This window comes from Cygnus olor, chromosome 10, assembly GCF_009769625.2.
Source record: "Cygnus olor isolate bCygOlo1 chromosome 10, bCygOlo1.pri.v2, whole genome shotgun sequence".
Lineage (NCBI taxonomy): Eukaryota > Metazoa > Chordata > Aves > Anseriformes > Anatidae > Cygnus > Cygnus olor.
The window spans coordinates 20,879,582-20,899,776 of record NC_049178.1 but is presented as its reverse complement, the minus strand read 5'-3'; the positions used below and the strand labels follow the sequence as shown (position 1 = coordinate 20,899,776).

Below are 20,195 nucleotides of genomic sequence, written 5' to 3'. Positions count from 1 at the left end.
CAATATTTTTGATAAGTGCTTTGATTTTAAGGTCATTTTAATACATTTACTCTTTACAGCAAGTCACATAAGGATTACAGAAATGCAGAAATTGCTTCCGATCTCACCTCATTCATCTCATGAATCTTGTTTATTTACATCTTTAATTGCATCATCAGCATTTTCCTATGTGCTCCTGCCTTCCTGCACATAGGATGGATCCCTTTTACTTAATGAGCATGTATTTAATATTTTGTGTTCGCCTCATTTTTCAGCATGTCTGAGGCCTTATCTCCTGCATACTGTCCAAACACTACTCTGAATAAAGAATTTTTCATTTCCTTTGGGCTTTTCTTTGCTATTTGTCACTATCTGAGTGCTTCACAACATTAATTAAACTGACAAGGTAAGGCAGCAGCATTATCTCCAGTTTACACACGGGGTACTGAGGCACAGAGAAGTTAAAGTCAAAACTGAAGCTAGCCAGAAACTTTATAAAAGCGTTTTAGTTCAAATAAAATAAATAAATAAATAAATAAAGCATTACATTTGAGCAAAACATTTAAAGGAAAACTAAACAAGAAGCACAGGCTCAGGGCAAACAAGGTTCAGAGTGAAAAGATGGTCGTTCCAGTCTAAACAGAAAATATTGCATTTCCATTGAGCAGATAAGTCAAATATGACTAAGGGTCATTGCTTTCTTTGTTTTGTTCCCCACACACAAAGATTTATCAGAACAAATTTAATAAAAAATTCCCCAAATGATGGGTAAGTGTAGGTGACTTGTGTCTGCAAGTAACAGAGATATTTCTGAACGCTTTGCTATCTGTGATCTCCTCTACATGACTTAGTCCAGGTATGTGCCTGGGTCTGATCTTTTGAAAGTACAGATTCGCAAAGTAATTTATAGACTTAATTATGACAAAATATAAAGGTAAAAGCCTTTAAAATGCTTACAGAAAGTGATGATTTAGGGACTCACAAATTCCTAAAGATGTCATAATAAGATGAAAGTATTATCAGAAAAATTGTTATCCTTAACCTTATAATCAGTTTCAAAATCCCCTACTTCTTTCCCTGCAATAAACTGCTATGAAAAAGTAGCAAGTTACCAATTACAAAAATAAGTCTTAACTAAATCCCTTCACAGCATGTCAATTGTGCAAATATTTTAACAGCTAATAGCAAATTCCACGGCAATACAAATATATTTATTAATTTCAATCATTCAGGCCAGGGAGGTACGAGTAAGGGCACTATCATTTAGGGCTGTAATTAATCATCCTGGACATTTCATTGTCAGTGAACATAAATCAAGAAGCAAATGTTTCTCCTATCTGAGTGATATGTAACCAGCATTAACACAGTGACAAAATCTAATGCTTGTCGGTAGCTGATACATATTTTATCTACCTTTGACACCTCAGATGCAGGGCTGTTTCACATGAGTGCCCTCCACCACTGAATTTATTTTCTGGATGTAGAACACATCCTTTAGAAATATTACCAGAGTATAACAACAAAGCTGAAGAAATAGATAGCCAAACACCAGGATTTAAAGTTTATGGAAGTAGAAGACAATCTTATACACCTACACAATTGAGGCATAACAAACACATTAAAAATAAGGACAAACACACATTTGCAGGGCAACATAAGGATGTGTGGCTTTGTTAAATATTCATTAACAGAAACAAACTGACTTTATAGTCCAATCCTTAAATACTTCAAGACTGCGGAGAGCAGAAGCTTCACAATGTCTGGACCCTAGAGAGGGGAGGAATGCAGCGCTCCTGGCTCGCAGCTCCCGCCCCCCAGCAGTGGCCATTCCGGGTTAAATCTCCAGCTCTTGCTGGGACCAGGCACTCCACCCTGAAGCAGAAAGCTGCCCTCTACCATAACACCACAGAGTATAACACTTCCCTAAATCCCTCTGCCTAACCGTGTATTTCTGATTAGGGAAATCTCTTAGAGGAGGGGCAACCCCTTCATTTGATTGCAAATGTGGGAAGGGGTTGCAGAGTTTGCAAGTCACAAGCTCAGAAAGGCTTTTCCCCAGCTTCACACTCATTAAGCTTACTGCAGCCACACGTGTGTGCTATAGGTCTGATGTTTCCAGTTACTCTGGAGTGCAAAATAGAGATAACACCTCACTGAAAGTGGTGTTGCCACAGATCAGCTACATGATTCTGCCAGAGGAACACAGCTTTGCTTTGAGCCAGGGAAGAACGTGCTTCCAGCTCAGAGGGCATTGAGTTCAGTCCTCAAATCACAGCCTTCACATGCAAGAAAGTTCTCGTAGCTGTGCAGGAAAGTACAAACTTGGGTTAAAGCACTGCTTAAAAAGGGGGGGAAACCTGTAGAAGTGAAGCCAGTTTTCAAAAAAATTATAAGAATCCTTACAAAGCCTCCGTAGTCAGGCTGCCAGTGAAATTTGGCACGTAAATCTGGAAGCATTGAAAGCAGTGTATTTTTAAGTGTTTTGTTTGTTCAAGTTTTTCCAGCTCCCACAGTTCTCAGAAGAACAGGTATCTTCCACTTTAAAAAATAACAATAATCACAGAACTCATGGGGACAGTTAAACCAGAGAGGCAGGAAGCTGAGTTCAGGCTGACACTGTTTTCCACCCGAGTCCCCAGCATCCACCACAGCATGCACCTGGACCCATCCTGCAGGACGCACTGTGCTTTGGCTCACACCATCCCCCGGGCACAGCAGCAGCCATCAGGAGGTGACCACCTGAGAACCACAGACACAAGCAAGAGCCTCCAGCTCTCCGAGCCATCACTGCAGCTGAAACCAAAGTCGCTGCCACTCACAGCCCACCAGAAAGCTGCCCCACCACCTGCCCAGCTGCCTCCCCCACTACAGAGGGGAACCTCTTCAGGCAGCACAGCCAGGTCCACCTGGCACAGGGAGGAGAGAACCTTAAATCTTCCCCAGACAAGGATGAAGGATCTCATCAGAGCATCAGAGCCACCCCGCATAAATCTTGCCGAGCTGGTGAACTGAATCCAATTTTACTGACTGCAGAGATTTAAGTTCTGTGAAATACATTGAGGTGTTTAGGGAGCTGAAGAACTCGCTCATTTCAGTTCATAATTAAGTAAAGCAGAGAATAATACAATTACCATATAATGCCTTTTTTAAAGCAAAAAACCTCAGCACTGCATTGGCCTGGCTGTGAGCTGCTGGACTCGGGCACTGCTGGGGCTAACAGCAGAGGCAGCTCGCATTCTGTTACCTCACCTGCAGGCCACTGTTCAAGACTGCTGAAGACATCACTAATCCCTTGGCTTTAGAATAGTCAAGATCGCTGACACTCCAATCCTGCCAGCAATGTGTGACTGAAACAATTCTTAGCCTACTGTTCTCAGCCTATTTCAAATCTTATATCCAAACTCAAACCTAAATATACTGATCACAATCTCTTGCATAAAAAAATATTTCCTATTTAATCACACAATTCTATCAACAACATGTAGAACAGAGAATATACATACAGCTGTATGACTAACAGTAATGCAAGCACTGAGGTGGAATTTTGCCCACAGGCCGGAACTACAAATCCAGGCCTGAGATAATCCATTTGTAAAACACTAAGCATACAACACATGCTCTCAGCTTTTCATGGAAGCATTCTTCTCCAAAGCACAATTTACATTTAAATTTGTATGGTATGGAATCAAATACTAAAAATAAGTGTCAAGGTTTTCTTCACTGAATTGTTCCTTAATTAGATTCAAGTGTTTTTCTAACCATTTCAAATTCTCTGTGCTTTCTGAAAAAAAAAAAAAAAAGGCAAAATTTCTTTAATTATTCATGATATCTATTGACTGAGAAATGCCTTGAATTGGTTCTGTTAGGAAAACAAGAACAGGCCGTTTACATTCACCTGCTGGGACACAGAACATGAAAGGAAAGCCACTCTTCCTGAAGCGGAAGCCACCAGGTGGCTGTGAGGAAGCCCAGCACAAACACACACCACACCAGGTCCAATTCCACTGGGCTCCATTCCAGCCCAGAGGGAACAGGGCAGTGAGGACCCCCCTGCATGGGGCATCCCCCAGTGCGGGGCTGGAGGCAGGCCCCTCACCAGCCCTGGCTCAGTCACATCTCTTGACATCAGCCCCGAGGACTTCTCGGATTTACAGACCGGGCGGGGAGAAGCCCGCACACGTAGCCTGCTCCAGGGGCAGCAGCAGGGGTGCTCCTCAGCTCTGTGGTCCAAAACGATCCAAGCCACCAGGGTTCAAAACGTTTTTGCAGGGATAGGTGGGGAGCAGGTGTCTTATTTTTTCTTGCCACAGACTGTTTTGTATACACACGATGAACAAATGAATATTTTAAGTGAAACAGAAAACCAATGCTTTGTCTTGGCAAAAGCCGTAAGAATAAAGTTAAGTGACTAACTTCTTCACAGTAAACGCAAAAGTACAGCTAAGTAATAAGGTTTCATGCAGGAGCCACACACAGCCCCCAGTGGCTGCACTTGAAAATTGCTCAAGTTAACGAAACGTTTAACAGCACAACCTGAATTCCCTTACTGCTGTTGCAGTGGTAGCACTGCAAATGAACAGGAATCAAACATTGCACCCACCAAGCTCAGATACAGCTTCAAGCCATTTTAAACCCAGATGTTTTAAGATGTCCCAGACTGATCAGATTCATTTTTAATTCAGAAAAAAAGCATCTCCGCACCTGGGTTTTATATCCCATTATGCTTCTGGAACAACTTAAGACTGCAGTTTTAGCCAAGTTATCCTGCCAAACAGAGTCTGGTGTAATCCCATTCCTGCTGATAGCATTACACAGAGAAATTTAAATCATCACATCTCATTAGAGTTAAACGCGCTGCTAATTTGTGAAATATTTTGCCTGACCCGTCAAATTAAGTGACTACTTTCATGTTCTTTCTTCTTTTTAGCATGATAACTAATTCAATCTCATTTATTCCACTTCATTAAAACTAAAAGTTGATCTGAAAAACAATAGCTGCTAAAGCTTATATTAGATCAAGCATCACCTTCCCAGTGAAGCAGTCAAATGGCAGCCCAAGTCAGAATGTCATTTATTTCCAAACAATTATTGCCACCGCTGGCCATTGCTGATTTAGTTTTCAGCTGCTTTGCATGCACCTTTTTCTTGTTCACCCTCCTGACCTGCAAGGCCTTGCCTGGCAGCCTGGCAGTTCCTCGTGGTGCTGCTTGGCCACAGGGACATGCGGCACACCGGCCAGCCACACCGTAAGCCGCTGCAAAGGAGCATTCCCCTTAGCTGACACCCTCAGGCAGCCACGGAGGCACATCAGCTAAAGGGATGCCCAGCTTCCCCTGCAGAGACAACTAAGGGGCTCAACCTAGGGCATCGGCAGCTCTGAACGTGCAACTGTGTGCTAAATTCAGGCTTGGCACAGGACACAAACTGAAGCCACCAGGAGCTGTTATGATTGCGTTTCCTCATTCCAGCCACCGGTCCCCATTCAGCCCCACAACTTCCAACATTCAAGAAAGAGTAAAAGAATCATAAAATAATAACGACAGATTTCAAGAAGACTCAGCAAACTACTACCCTAAATTAAGTGCGGAGAAGGTGAAATGTATAAAAAGACACTGGGTTTTCTTAGCAGAAGCACAGACTCCCTCTCTCAACCAGAAAGATGATGGTTAAGTGAAGGACCTTAGCCTTTCTCTTATATTTACCATTACAGCATTAATTCACACATTTGTATCTTCAGTCCAAATTCCCACCTGACAAGGTTTATCAAATTATTAAAACTCCAATTATCAAGAAAGAAGAAAAGTTTAAGTCCTCTTTTTTTTTCCCTTCACTAAAGGGCAAACTACAACCACATAGCTGCTAGCATAGGTAACAAAAGCAACTAAATATTGGACAACAATACAGAAAGGAAAATTCAGAGGGTAACTAAGTTAAATGCTTTCATTCAGCTTGGGTCAGATAAAATCCATCCCTAGCACTTGGGTAAGCAATGATACAGCCTTAGGGCCTTAGCTATCCCTGGAAGCCTGCTCAGGAGCCCCAGCTGCAAAGAAAAATCAAACAACACCCCCCTGCTGAGACAGAGCAAAACTAGCAGGCCGTGGGACATTATATATATCAGCCAGCTCAGCCTCTGCTTCTGGAATAGCTAGGAAAAATCAGCTAACAAGCCTCCAGCAAAAACAAGGGATGAGCAACAGCTGACATGGCTTTGTCGCAAACAAACCACATTGAGCCCACCTGGCCTCCTTCTGCGGCCAGGCAATAGGATGGGTGGGCAGAGCAGCTGTGACGGGAACCTTGACCCTGTTCCACATCATGTTGTTACAGGCAAGCAGCAGGAACCTGTCTTCAGGACACACAAAGAGCAATTACGAGCAGCCCACTGCTGATGTGCAAGCACCTATCAGAAGAAGCCTGCAGGGTTTGCAAAGCATCCACCACTACTCCACGTTTTCACTAGTGATTTGGGTGATGGAACAGAGAGTATGCTTATTAAATCTCCCAATGATAGCAGGCTAAGAGAGACTGCAAATACATTGAAAGACAAGATCAGAATTCAAAGTGACCTTGCCAAAGATGAAAAACAGCCTGAAGGGAGGGAAAAAAAAAAAAAAAAGAGAGAGAAAAAACATGAAAAACATAAAATTCAATCAAAATGATTGCAAAATCCTCCATTTAGAGTCTCATAAAATAGAAATACAGAATAAGGAACATAAGAATAAGGTTAAGTAGCAGTGCTGCAGAAAAGATCTTGGGATCACTGTGGATCACAAACGAGACAAGAGACAGCAGTACTGTGTACCGGGGAAGAACAATCAAAGGTGCTGACTGCGGGCACAGGAGCTCTGCGTGGAGGGGCTGCAGAAAGCATTCCTCCCTGTCTGCACGCATGAGACCTGGGGGCTCAGCTGGGCTCAGCTCAGCACCTCGCTAACAGGAGAGGCTTCGTGCCAGGAGGATGCTCCTGGGTGGTGCTCCTCCATCCTGCTCTGCGCCCAGAGGTGGCCCCCATGGGGGCGAGGGGACATGGGCACCCCTGCTCTCACCACAGTGCTGGAGCCCAGGCAGCCCCAGAGGGGACAAATCCTCCTAAATGCTGGCCAACAGGGCAGGAAACCCATGCTCGCCCCAAGCAGATGGCGTTGCATCCTCCAAGTCTGATAACCCCGAGGCTGTCCCAGCAGTGCTCCTCTTTCTGGGTGGATTCTTTTCCCGTATGCTATGCCAGAGTCCGTGCACAAGCCTGAAGCAGCCTAAATTTTCCCAGTTTCCACCTCTATCACAAAAGCTGTTGGTTAAAATAACTTCTACCTCTCAGGAAATAAGCTGTGCAGCCACTGTCATTAGCATTAATGCAATCTTGATTACCAAACTCTGCCCTGTGGGATGCCTGCTGTTTTTCAATATTTCTGTCTTGTAACGCCAAGCCAGGAAAAGTGTGCCTTAATAAACGCTTACTATGGCAGTTAAGAATAAGAAATCATACTTCTCATCTCCCTCAGCCTCACACATGCATTGATTATAATGTAATGAAGTTTATAAAAATCAGGCGATGTGGTTAGAAACACTGACTAGGAAAACTCTCTGGAATACTGATAAATCATGCCTCTAATGTCCTCGTTTGTTTACAAAAAAAAGAATTGATGCCATTAGTTGGGATAGTTCAATCTTGATCAGTCAAAGCTGCAGTAATAAAAAAAATGAAACTTTTAAAGGCAATGAAATTCTCTGCTTTTTAACATTTATGCTGGTAAAGCCAGCTTAACCTTAGGAGATAAACGATTAATAAAAAAATATATATTCTGTATTTTTTCCAAAGATATTTGCCAGATCATTTCTTCCTCCCCTAATCCCTATGTCACAAAGCTAAGAAATGGAATTACTATTTAATTAAAGCTATGTTAGGAAGGGAAGACCTTTCAAATTAAATCTGCTGTATGCACAGGTAAGTAAAATGTGTATCCTGAGGCAAATGTGCAGCTGGATCACGGTTTGCCTGAACAGGCTCTTCAATCTCAGTTGGCATCACAATAAAAAGAGCTGGGGAAAAAAAATCATCCTTGTACCTTGCATTGCTGGAGTTCAAAGACTGCCAACTTTGTAAGTACCACTGTCCTGCGATGTATTTTGTCTATGAACTGGCACATTTCACCTTCCTCTCAGACCCCCATGTCCACAGGAGTCACAGATGCGCTGCCTGCAGCCTCTGCCAGAAGATGCTGCTCCATAGCAGAGCTGAAAAAATACAGTGAAATCTGAGAAACACTAACAAATGTTGCTGAGAATGTTTGGAAATGAATGGAAGTTTTCAAAAGATAAACAGAGATTTTTTTAAAGTGCTAGAAAAGCTGTTAGAAGCCATGGATTTATTGATTATATTGCACAGAAAAATAGGAGAATAAATGATAAGATAGTGATAGAGACGTGTTCAGAGTCAGGGAAGAGTTTATAAACTCCTCACTTGAAATGTTGAAATTAGAAAGTGCAGGGGCAATGTGTTTTCCACGAAGGATGTTTGTATGAACATACACCGCCCCCCAGCCTGGCACTGGAGAGAAGCCACCACGCTGCTGCATGTCACCGCTGCACACGAGAGCCAGATTCTCCTGCTCTGGAGACCCCCCCAGAGCCACGAGCTGTAGCACCAGGGTGAATAAAAGTCCTCAGCAATCAAATCCTTAAAACCGCCGGAGTACCACCTATACCTTTCCCCCTCTAGGTAAGACAAAGCCATCCCATGAGCATGGCAGGATTTCCCTTTCCACTTCGGGCTGTCAGCACTGTGGGGACGTTTCATTGCCATGTGTTTGGACAGCTTTGCAGCAGAAAGATCTCAGGAACTTTCTCTGGCGTTTTTTTTCTGAAAATATATCCTCCTGTACTCATCGTGACCAATTGTGCATCCCTTCCCCATGAGTAATAAAACCAATTCACTTCAGCCAGGCTTCCAAATTACATAGGAATCATGTTTATAACAAGTTTCTATTATTTGCATGCTTTTATTAGAACAAGAATAACACCAATGAAGAACACCGTGTTCCTTTAAAATTCTGCTTTCAGAGAAGCAAACTTTGAAGGCAATCTCTGAAATATGTAATTTACAAAATTACTGTAATTGATGTAACTGTTATATTGAGAGGTGTATAAGTTCAGAAGCTTCCTATATAATGCATTTCTGTTTTAAAAATGCTATCTTCTCTTGAATATAATGGAGCATAGTTAATAAGCTGTCTTTCATCAACAACCCAAGTCAAGCAAGTGGCAGGGCCAAGTTGCAGAGCTTGTTGAACTTGTCATTTTCTCATTTGACAAGCAGATAGATGAAATAATTGAAATTAAATATCAATTAGACCAAACCTTTATGCAGTCACCAACCTTTCTGGAGGTGTGAAATTTCACTTGCCTTGGAGTAAAATGTGATGTTGCAGCTACCCAAAAGACCAAATAACTGCTACAAATGTGTAGAGAGCTTCTGTGCTCAGATGATACAAATTTATTTCTTTTAAGGAGGAAGCTCAGTGCTCTTTCCATTATGCCTCTGGGAAGTATGAAGACCAAAGAGACCTCACATACTACTACATTACTGTTAAATAGTTAAGATTTAACAAATTTAAGTATATGTTTGTAAGGAACTGGCCACCATAATAGCAGAAATTGTACCGGACACACGGTACACACACACAACAAAAGTTGCTATTCAGTTTAAAGGCAGTCATACCTTTAAAACATTTAGTGAACTGCTGTATTTCTACTGTCAGCACTGTTCTAAAGATTGTTCAAAAACCTCTGCTGTTTGAAATGAATGTTGTTCATTGACTTGGGTGAAATAATTGGCACTATAATTTTATACCTGTCAAAAATCCAATATACACCATTGACTAATTGCTATTTTGTGTGCTCATAAAGGTATAAAATCAATTTAACTGTTCTGGAAATCAACAAACTCTTCTGCAAAACTGGGAATGGTAAACACAATTATGTTTACTACTGCCAGCCTTCAGCTGGAGTCTTTGCAGGGGGGTAAATTGCTTGCATCATATATTAGCTTATAACAATCTTGAGACCAATTTTGTGAAGTGCTTAAACCACCCTTACACTGGTGAGACCCTTGAAACCTGTTAGCTTCTGTGTGAGTTCACGGTGTGCATGACTTGTAAAAGGCTTTGACCTCCCCCAGCCTGAGTCCCCGGAGATCGGCGTTTTCCTTTCCTGGCCTCAAGTCCCATGGCTAAATCAAAGAACTTCAGAAAGCTGTACACTTTGGGGATTTCTCTGTGTGGGTACGTGGCACGGCACATACAAACCCTGAGATCTGGCAGGCTCTTTGAAGAGAGACAAAAAATATTGGTAAATACTCCGTATGTCTCGTGGCCCACATTAAACGGCCTCGTTCGGTGCCAGCAGGTGACAGGCCCAGCAGGGCAGAGGCATTACCTCCCTCTTCCCTGTGCCTCCTGTTCCAGGCTCTGACACTGCTCCCACTGAAACAGGGAAGAAAACTGCTCTGAAAACATTTTCCATTAATGCCACTTTTATCAGAGCCTGGAATGAAAAGAGTGAAGCTTGAAGTGCTACCATCAAATTTCATATCCGAGTATTTCAATGCATTTGTCCTAATTTTACAACATGTTTGGGCAGAATGTTTTCTGCTGTGAAAATAGCTTTTCCAGCTACTGACTGTGGGCTTTATTGGCAATTGAAGTGGATTCAAGAAATAAAGGTAAAGAAATACAGTTACAAACTGAAATAAAAATGTTATTATCAACAGGTAGAAGGAGAAAGGACACCATTCACTACAGAAAATGTCTGCACTGCACAACTGAACAAGCACAGATTTCCACTGCTTGCAATAATAGTTTTGCAATAAAACAAACAAGCAAGGGCACTGACGATCTAATAGCTGAGGAAAATAAATGTTATGTACTTTCTTAAATAAGTTTCTGTTTCTGCTGTATCAGTAAGTTATCACATGTCCTGCAGAAGTCAGCATCAATCCTAAGAGAAAATCTCCAAGGACACAATTAACGGATCTTGTAAGGATAACTCAGAAATTCAGAATTTTTTTTAGACATAAAGAATGGACAAATCCCATAGTGAATTATTTGCATTCCATTGTATTATTACAATCTGCTGTACAAATCAATTACAACCTTTGATTTTCTAAACTATATAATAAAAAAAATCTAATTTAATAGAAATAAGATCCTTTTCTTTCTGAATACAAGGCAAAGAAATTTTGAAAATGTGTGTTTTGGCTTGGTTACATTATCCCTTTTGAAAATCACTCTAGCATTGTAAAGATGGTCCCCAGTCTCTGCACTGGACACATCTAGCTCAGGACTGCTTTCTTCCAGTAACCCTGGAGGACTTTTTCCTGCAAAAAAGTTATATAAAAGAGTAATAAAAAGCCCTTACTGCCTCACAACCTACTGCTATATATCCTTTAATATAAGCAATTTTACTGAAATTAATTTGAACTGCAAGGGCATAAACACCTTGACAAGGGAGGCCATCAAATGCAACACCTAACTGCTCTCACTTGAGCCTGACACCCAGCTCCATCAGCTTTCATCAACTTTTCATCAGTCCTGCTTTCTAGGAAACACCAACTGTGCCAGAGGGCTCGGTCTCTCAGTAGAAAACCTCTGCCTTTCCTGCTCTTTGCTGTAACACACAGTAATCCCTTCTCTTTGTATTTGCTGTCTTAATATGTTTCAGCACTTAACTCATAACGTGGCAAAGGCAGCATGAAAACAGACTTACAGTTTAGTTTTAATAAGCATTAACACATTTATGCTGGTTTTGGCAGACCAGCCTTCTACTAATACTTGGCTTCCCAGATTACATCCATGAAAATTAATGATCTGCCACCAAACTGGCCTGTGTACTAATGAAGCAGTTAGTCAAGTGCGAGTAAAGTCAGGTGTAAGAAGCTGCCTCTTCCCATCCGCAGTAAAGCCTTTTCCCCTATTTTGCTAACAAATTAAATTAGTTGAAAGTAAAAATTTAATTACTGTCATGCACCATCCTTGTATTTGTGATCAAATAAGTGTGTCTCTGTGAGCTCTGTAGACCCTTTCATTCCTGAAATGGGAGAGAAGTAAGATAACCCAAGTTGAGTATCAGAACAGATTTATAATTATTGTTGCCCCCAAGCAAAGGGTTCCCAGGAAAATTGAAGAAGGAAAAAAAAAAAAAAAGAAAAAAGGAAAAAGATTTTTCTTTCTTTCATTTAGATAAAAAAAGATTCTTTTAGCAGTCTGATAGCAGCAGTGCCATTTCATGCCTAAATCAAAGGAGCACGCTTACACCCAGCTAACACACCGTCCTTGAGCCAGAGGGAGAATGACTATGACTTCTGAACAGAAGGCAGTTTCCAGACCTTACAAGACTTGCTCCTGCCCTGGGTCAGGACCGTTTGCTTAGGATTTTCCCCCGCTTCCAGTGCTGGGACTTGTGCCCTAAGCCCGAGGCCACAGCAGCACGGGGAGGGGACCGGCTGTGGGGCTGCAGCAACCAGGGGAGGGGATGCAAAACCTGAAGCCGAGACATTGAAATTATACAGGCAAAGACTGGGTCCTGTTTATGTGGGTATGGCTGCTGGAATTAGAGTAACCACGGGCTAACTGGCAGGTTTCAGTGAGCAGAGCTTTACGATAGCACTCCGGAGGTTTCCTGGGACAAGCTGAAGTGATGAGAGGAGGGCTTCCAGAGCACATCTGCCGTGGCGTCGGCTGCACCGAACCCGTCCTGCCCGCTGCCAAGTGAATGCAACTAAAACAGCTGGTAACTAAAGCAGAAATGAAGTATTTACTGCCTAAACACAGCGCTCAAGAGAAAATTTCTAAAACCAGTTTTATTTTCTCACAGAAATGCAAGTGGTCGGAGCTTCCCGACAGCCCTAACACAGTCACGCACAGCACTAACCTGGTGACTGGCACCCTGCTTCAACAGGCACCCCATCAGAGTCAGAACAACCTGAAAACACCCTGCTCATTGCAGTGTAAAACACACTACTGTTTTCTTTGTAATGAAGGGAGCATTTTGCACTTTTGTTGCCATTTTCTTAAATATTTCACTTCCAAAAAAAATGTCCATGCAATTTTAAAACCTTTAATTTCTTGCTTTAAAATCCCATGGAACTATTTTCCTTTTATCTTGCAGTCCCTGAAATCTCGGTCCAGGTTTGTTTCCTGCCCCACAAGAAGGGTGCATGCGTGGTACAAATGCGTCCCTCCCCTGAAGACCCCGTGCTCCAGACAGGCGTGACCGTGTTATTTGTGTCCCGGCCTCTGAAATCAGGACTAAAGCTAACAGCAGCATTTAGCAGTTCGCTGACAGACTGCATCCACAAATCAGCTAACCAAGCATGTAAACACTAAATATATAGCTTTGTAATTGTTTATGGGTGATAATGCTTCTGCATACACACAAAAATTGAAACTCTGCCCGTCCTGCCTCGTGTTTGGAGGGTCCGTTTTTCAACCTATAATAATGCAGCACAGCCTCACGACCTGTGCACAGCTTTCAGAAAAAGCAGGGGAAACCAAATGGTTAATGCCCAGCTGCCATAATTCAGGAGAGCACATGGTGAGGAGCTGCCAAGCTACAACACGTTTACCAGCAGGTTTCTGCCCTGTTGCCATCGGCGGTAGCTGGCTGCCTCCCGCACGGCCTGGGCAGCACGGGCCAGGAGATGCTGGCCAGCACTAGTCACTCTGCTCAGGGGGACTTGGGAAGGGGAGGGGGCTGCAGCCCTCTCCAGGGATGGAGGGAACACCGGCCAGCTGGCCAGCATGAGGATATTCGTATTTTGAAAGCAAAACACTCAGGGCGCAGAGAGGCCCGGCCACGTCCTGCCCCTGCACCGCCCCAGCTCCCACCTCTTGAAGCACCTCTTCAGCTTCTGGGCTGTGGGACACTGTGCTCAGAACCAGAAGCACTGCTCTCTGCCTGACTGCTTGCAGTCTGCTCATGCATCAAACAAACCCCAAGCCTCATCAGCTTGCGAGAAGCCTTTTGTTCATCTGTAACGGAAAGACACTTCTGAAAGCTGGAAAAACAGTTACGTGGTTCTCTGCACTTTTCCTCACTCTTTGGTGTGATGGCTATCATTACGGTAATGATTTCTTTTTTTTTTTTTTCCCCCGTATTGATAAGTTTAATGTTTCTCAAATCCTCTCTGCAGGAGAAGGTGCCATTTCGCATGGCAGAACTGAATTAATGCACGGCAGAGGAGACACTCGGCACGTTCTCCTCCAAAGGCTGTTACTTTATTGCTTTGCTTTCCTCATTAGTTGTACTCACAACAGAAAGGCTGGTCCAAAATCTGTGGGTTCTTCACACAAGTGATAACCCAGACAACATTATTTATGTGTTTTGATAATTAAAATGAAAATAAATAGCAAATAGGGACTTCGTCCCTTCTAGGTCATTGGAAGTTAGGTGCCAAAGAGTCTCAGGCAGCTTGGGGAGTTTCTTTTGCCTTAAATCCTAGATATTTTCAATACTTTGCTAAAAATGTGATAGCAAAGGGCCTTTTCACTTTCCAAGGACAACGATGTGTGTAGGACAGCTGTCCTGCTGTGTGATGGAGAGGACCAAGGTAAGCTAGAACCTGTTGCATGGACTCTTTGCTTTGGGTATTTTCCATTGGAGCCAACAGTAAAAATTACAGAGAACAACCTGAAATCAGCTTCCATTTTAGCAATTCCTGTGGGGGAAAATCCAGTCCCAAGCCACCTGTTTTCCAAAAACACCTCTCCCACCTTGAGCAAACATTAGCTAATCCCAACAGGACAGCACACAGTATTTACACAGCAGCAGAAGTGAAAAAAATTGGGTGTTTAATATTCCCCTCTACCTCCAGCAGCAAGCACATCAGTGTACTTTTCAAAACTGCTTCTTTGTGAATATGCATGAAATGCTTGTAGCAGTGTGGAACGAGATCCTCTTTCAATGGGTAGCCCATTTTTCACACACAAAAGAAAAAAACAGCGTTATTTTTCTCAAATAGCCAAAACACATGCCATTGTCTTTTACATTCAGAGTGTATTGCCAAATGCCAAACTTTGAAATCCTTACATTCAGATAGCTCTGTCAAAGTTCCAGTACCATTTGAGGATTTATTTATTTGTGGTCATAGGTCCCAAGAGCAAAATGGTAATCCACTGAAGCAAATATTAATCTAGACCTAAAAAGGCCAGCTAATAGTATAGACCACACAACTTTGTATGTGTTTTTTTTGTTTGTTTTCCTCAGAATCTTTATTTTCAGGTTTCACTTAACTGTGTCCCTCTCTCTATCCATGCAGACCAGGCACTGGCCCTGGGTCCCTCACCCACTGACCCCAAAAGTAATAGCCTCAGCCAAAGCAATGGCAGGGAGAGGCACCGGCTGAGACTGTCATACCGCATATCTTCATGTGACATTCAGAAATTCACGAATTAGATGACACCATTTGTTTGTAAGATGGCATATGTTCACAGTTCCTTTGGCTTTTTGCTGTTTCCAGACACAAGACTAGAGCTGTTCTAAAGGTGTCCTAAATTATGCCCTGCATAAGCTGTAATCATTGTCACAAAGGTGAGTGACACAATGATAGGTAACTTGATGTTGCTTCAAGAAATATGTTTTATTAGCTGGATAGTATCAACAGCTCTGTTCCAGGCATGTGTTGGGTTTAGAAACTTCATTCTGTGATTTATAACAGTCATTACTTCTAAAGCAAATAGTTGCCTAGATACATAAGAAAAAGAATCACATATCCATCGCGGTGCAATTCTCTATTTTGCCTAAAGGATTTTTACTTCGTGGTACTTTTCTTGCCCCTCCCCAGGAGTTCTCTGCTTAGGATTCCACACGTGGCTTGTTCCTCACACACGGTTATCCTGGGCATGGCTGGCTCCACAGCTCGGGTTTTCCATCTTACTGTTCCTGCTGCTGTAAAAATGGATTGGTTCTTTGTTTGTTTGTTTATTGTTGTTGCTGCTGTTATTTTAAATTAACATTTCATAAGAAATTTTGTCACCAAAATTAAGAAACTTAGACCTAACACCGTCTGCATAATATTCTGCTGAAGCCCCTGAAGCTTTCTCCTTGCCCTACAATTGTGATTTGAGGTCAATCCTTACACCAAAGGCCCTTTCCTTCCTAAGTCCTGGTGTTGAATTCTCGAAGAATGGCATCCTGGTGTCTTAATGTCTGCAACTTTTGTTGTTTATTCTTCAGCCTCAAAACAAGTCTGTGCATCCCTGCAGAACAGGCCAACCCCAAAGCAAATATAAGTAACTAGGTACCTTCACTGTGCTTCTGTCTTTCTCTCCATATGCCTTCTCACCACCCTGTAATACAAAAAGAACAATATCCTTCAGCTCCTCAGAAGATAAAGATAATGGCTTGGATGGTTTTCCCTTTATCACAAGAATTTCTGGTAAGGAAGGAGAGGTCAGGAGAATGAACTCTACAGGTTTTTTTAAAAAGTTTACAAAAAAACAAAACAAAAAAAACCAGTAGGACACATAACTGTTAACACCCTCTAATTTCACTCCCAGGAACCATGCCAGGGAATGTAGGAGGAATGCACACATAGTACAAGGGGCCTTTAAACATTTCACTTGACATTCGTGCAGTGGAGTACACAGCCTTGATTTTTGTCTGGAATGGACATAATGAGGGCAATGAGCAGTGTCCTTTCAGAAACCATCTCAGAAACTGCGGAAAATGACTTACTGGAAACACTTCAGCCATTGTACTTTATCATACAGAGAGGTGTTCATGCGATTTATAAATTCCGTTTCATTTAATCTGTCATCCCTGAAAGCTGCCCTGTGTCCTGTTGCCTCCCAGCAGGGTGAATGTTTGCTGCTCGCTTTACAGGGCTGAGCACCAGCCTGGCACTCACCAGCACCAGGACAGGCACCGGGGACGCCAGCCCATTGCATGGTGTTTCTGTGTTGGAGGAAGAAATGGACACTGGGGTTCTCAAAGGCAAATACTGACCTGAATTGTAGAGGGGGAAAGAGGAAAAAAAGCAGAGCAAGCAAATGGAGCCATTGCCCTGAAAGCAATGCACAGCCACAGAATGGCTCGACCATGGGGCGCCCAAGTCGTGCCCCAAATGTGGCAGCACCCAGGCTGCGATCACTGCACGGGGACACATCCATCACCGAGAGAGCTGCTCTCATATCTAACACACACTGCCCGGCTGGAGCCCCGTGGGATCTGGTGTCACCGAGCTGGGGCAAAGCAAGTCTCAGGATGGACTCTCGGGTCCTGACAAAGCCTCCTAGATCTCATTTGTAAGAGACTTCCACATCTGCAGAAATCCAGTTATACCTTTGCAGTCTTGTGTGGCCTCCCAAATAATTCAGTTTCTCAGAAGGAAACTACACTAAATTACAATGATCGGGCAAACTGAATTAGGGACAGACGTTTTTCAAAAGAATATTTTGGCATGGTTATTTAAACTTGGTTATTCATTTGTTGAGAAAGATGTCCTGTCACTTTGTATTTTGCAGAGAACAAATATCCCATCACTGTTTCTTCTACCCGAATGGTGAAATGTGATGTGGCACTTATAAAGACAAATGGGGGGCCATGTCCCACTGCTGCTGGGGCAGAGGGGGAAAGGTACGTGGTGCTAGCCACAGAGAGACAGCAAGGGGCGACTTGTGTGTGCACACCCTCCCACGGGGTCTGGACATCTGCAAACACTGCCCTGATCACCCAGACCCAGCACTTTACAGACAACTCCAATTTTGGTACATCCGATGTCCATCCTGCTTTACACCTGAATATGCAGGTGAGAATCAAGTTCAGCAAGGCACATTGAAACCAGGCAGGGAGGTTATACACAGGGCTATGCACACATTTCTTACACAGGGCTTAGCAAATCCAGAAATCCCCACAAAACATTATAAAAAGCCTTTCCCTGCTTCTTCTGCTCCCCCTTGCTGCACTGCATCGCTCCCTGCAGATGCTGATGCTTTTTATTCCTGTCTCGTGCTTGCTGGATTGACCTGCTCCCTTTGTTAAACATCAGGCAAATTGCTGGCAATTTGTATTAAATTTCTGAAAGTCTCTCTTTTGTTTCAAAAAATCTTTGGCTTACTAACACAGAAAACATTTTAAAAATTCCTCTTCGGTAAATCTTATATCTCATGCAGGAGACCAGAAGTGTTTACTACCGACACTTCAGCGTTCAGCTCCTCTAGTGGCGGCCTGACGCCTCCCAGCCCTTTTCGGTCTCATTCTGCTTCTGGGTCTGAGGTTCTTGGCAGCAGGTAAACAGAATTGGGAATGGATGCTGATAGATGTTTTCATAGAAGCTGGCACTTACTTATTTTCTGGATAGCAAATAATCATCGGGAAGCACGTGCTCTGGTGTTGGCAGGCCAGGAGCAGAGGAGAGCTGAAATGGGGAAAGCTTCATGGCAGCACACCATGGGAAGCAGATTCATGATCAAACTCTCTGAGCACAGGGCACCACTGTGCAATGCATGGGGGTGGAGCCCAACATGAGGTAACCACCATGCTTCTGAATCTGAAGTGTTCAAATCAGTTGCAAATTCTATGGAAATGCACAAAATTAGTTTCAAATTTAAAAGCAAGTTGGGATGGTATGCGACCATCAGCCACGCCTGTCCTAGCAGCACTTAGACAAGTCACACACACTGGCATGTTGTACTCCAAAACTTCTCAAAGCCTGGGTGCAAATCCACAGGAAAAATTCCACCGGAAGAAAATCCACAGGAAAAAATGCAGAGGAAAAACCACCCCCTCAGCCCAGCCTCTTGCTGGGAGCAAACTGGGGCACTGAGGCACTTCTAACACACCGCTACGTGCAGGAGAGCTCCAGGAGATGGGCTGCAGACAAGTCTGAGATATACATGAATTACAGCAATTAAATAAAGGAAATAAAAATATTCAGTGTTTTTTTCCAATCAGAAGCAATGGTTAGTTAGGAACTATTGATTTCACTTCAATAAGAATTACAAGCTTTTTTTAGTGAAATGTTCATGCCTAAGTAGTCAAATGTTAATATTTTAGTAATCTTTACATATGTTCCTACCTCCTCTGTGGTTCTTTTTCAAGTCTACATTACTATCCATTTGGCCTCTTATTTTTTTTTATTACTTATCCTAAACACAAGTTGTGCTGAAAAATCACCAGTAATTCACATAAAATATAGAGCTGTTACTTTTCTTTTCTTAAAAGAAGCATAATAATTGCAAACGCAACTACTGGAGCTGAAAATAACTCTCCAGACTGTTGCACATGCAGAATTAGATTAAAATGAGTTCATTTTTTTAAATGACCTGATAATTTGTAGGAGAAAAAAAAATAAGTATCTAACAATTTTCATCAGTAGAGAACACCACAGTCCTTAAAGCTATGCAGAAGTGCCTTCCTGCATGCAGATGAGGCAAACACAACCTATATTGGCCAGACTAACCCAACACAACGAGAGGGTTGTAGACCATGCGGAAATAACCACAGCTGGGGTTTTCCTGGGGGGGGGGGGGGGGGGGGGGGGGGAAAAGAGGAAGAAAAAAGCAGCAGAGGGGCAGGAGTGATGCAGCTCATACCACTTAGTGGAGAGAAATTCTAGACAACTTGTCTCAAAACGTAAGGAGAAAAGGACAAGTAATGGTAGTTGCAAGCTGGGGTCAGTCCGTCTTTCTCTCTCACCTGTGTGCTCATTTTCTGCAGCCTTGCAAACATCACAGCAGCTCGTGTGTGGCAGGAGCAGAAGAGGGAAAGGTTTTCAGGTCAATGGTTTGCTTTGACCAGGGGAGCAAATATGACCAAGCGTTGAATTTGTTGGCCAGCGCCATCAGATTTCACTTAACCAGCATCCTCAGAGCTCCTGCAGGTGCCATGAGAAATCCGCGGGCAGCTGCAGGACAGAGCTCTCGCTTGCACAGCCCTTGTAAAGCACAAACAAGTTCACACAGGTCATTGACGTGTGTACAAATGTCCCCATTACATGAGGAGTATCAAATCACTCAGACCTCAGAAGACCTTACGGGGACGCACCAGTCCCAAGAAAGCCGGCTTTATGACTCATTAACTGCTTGACAGTTCTCGAGCTGCTGGTAACCACACCGCTGTTTTGAGTAAACCTCCTAAAAGCACCTCAGGCCAGGCTGCTGAGAGGAAAGCCTCGCTTTACTGAGCCAAGAACTTCCTGCTTTCTGGGAGGCAGTTTA

General features: G+C 43.0%; 2 long non-coding RNA genes across 2 annotated transcripts; one reads left to right on the top strand and one right to left on the bottom strand.

The window, feature by feature from the left end:
• Window positions 1-15,323: 15,323 nt before the first annotated feature.
• On the bottom strand, window positions 15,324-18,032 carry LOC121075737. Its single transcript, XR_005823136.1, has 3 exons — window positions 17,320-18,032; window positions 16,281-16,325; window positions 15,324-15,924 (listed from the first exon to the last, which is right to left on the bottom strand). It is a non-coding gene; the product is annotated as an uncharacterized LOC121075737 (long non-coding RNA).
• Window positions 16,736-18,602, top strand: LOC121075427. Its single transcript, XR_005822961.1, has 3 exons — window positions 16,736-17,785; window positions 18,150-18,266; window positions 18,338-18,602. It is a non-coding gene; the product is annotated as an uncharacterized LOC121075427 (long non-coding RNA).
• The last annotated feature ends 1,593 nt before the right edge of the window (window positions 18,603-20,195 follow it).